This window comes from Dipodomys merriami, unplaced genomic scaffold (genome assembly GCF_024711535.1).
Source record: "Dipodomys merriami isolate MVZ:Mamm:240054 unplaced genomic scaffold, mDipMer1.0.p SCAF_921, whole genome shotgun sequence".
Lineage (NCBI taxonomy): Eukaryota > Metazoa > Chordata > Mammalia > Rodentia > Heteromyidae > Dipodomys > Dipodomys merriami.
The window spans coordinates 32,087-33,357 of NW_027206537.1; the positions used below are offsets into that span (position 1 = coordinate 32,087).

At 40.7% G+C, this 1,271-nt stretch overlaps 1 non-coding gene across 1 annotated transcript; it reads left to right on the forward strand.

Moving 5' to 3' along the window:
* The first annotated feature begins 203 nt into the window (after window positions 1-203).
* On the forward strand, window positions 204-309 carry LOC138821657 (U6 spliceosomal RNA). Its single transcript, XR_011370180.1, has one exon. It is a non-coding gene; the product is annotated as a U6 spliceosomal RNA (small nuclear RNA).
* Window positions 310-1,271: the final 962 nt, after the last annotated feature.

Genomic DNA, 1,271 nt, shown 5'->3' on the forward strand with positions numbered 1-1,271 from the left:
GGCTGGGAAGTTGGCTCAGTTGTAGAGCGCTTGGCTTGCATGCCTGAGGCCCTGGGATCGATTTCTCAGCACCACATAAACAAAAAGCCGGAAGTGGTGCTGTGGCTCAAGTGGTAGAGCACTAGCCTTGAGCTGAAGAGCTGAGGGACAGTGCCCAAGCCCAGAGTTCAGGCCCCACAACCGGACCAAAAAAAAAATGTTTTGTGCTCAATTCGGCAGCACATACACTAAAATTGGAACATTACAGAGAAGATTACCATGGCCCTGCGAAAGGTTGACACCCAAATTCGTGAAGTGTTCCAGATGCTGGAGAGGATGTGGCCACAAGGAACCCTACTGCATTCTTGGTGAGAGTGTAAACTTTGGAAAGTATGGAGGGTCCTCTAAAGACTCCATAAAAAGCTCCACCATGACCTAGCAATCCCACTTTTGGGGATTTTACCAAATGATCACAAATAATCTACCAGCACAACTATTTTTACTGCAGCATTATTTACAATAGCTAAGATACAGAGCCCACCCCGATGGCCCTCAGTAGATGAATGGATGAAGGAAAATGTGGTATATGTACAAAATGGAATTCTATGCCTCCATCAGAAACAATGACATCGCCCAATTTTTTAGGAATTGCAAAGACTTAGAAAAAAAATTCATTAAGTGAAGTAAGCTAAGTCCAAAGAAACATATGTCCCATGGTTTCCATTATTTTCAATAACTAATATATGTCTGGGATAAGCAGAAAAGGTCAAAAGCCATGTGCATATGACCAGATAAGATGATATTAAGGGAAATGATCCCCAAGATAGGGACACAAGGAGTTTTATCTCTATTGTTTCTAACGTACTTATAATGTGCAATGGGATATTTTTTCTTTGTTTGTATGTTCCTCTCCCAAACTATAAGCCCAGTTTTCACTGTATTTGAAGTTGGTGCCCCTACATCCTATGTATATGTTTCACTAATTTGGGGAGGGGAAGGGAAATAAAAAATGCTTAAATAGGGATACAGGTTGACCCATTGTAACAATGAGATGCACAAGACATTCTGTTGAAAAATGAACGTTACAATTTAGGCCAGGGAAGGGGGGTGTATTTGTGGAGGTGGGAGGGTAGGGATGATGGGGGAAAAATAAAGGAGGATGTAACAATGCTTGTTAGGAATTGTACTCATTGTTTGCTCATGTAAGTGTGACCCCTTTGTAAAGTATTTTTACAATTAAAATATGTATACAAATTTTCTGAGATGGAAGGGTTATTTACTCTATTTTATCC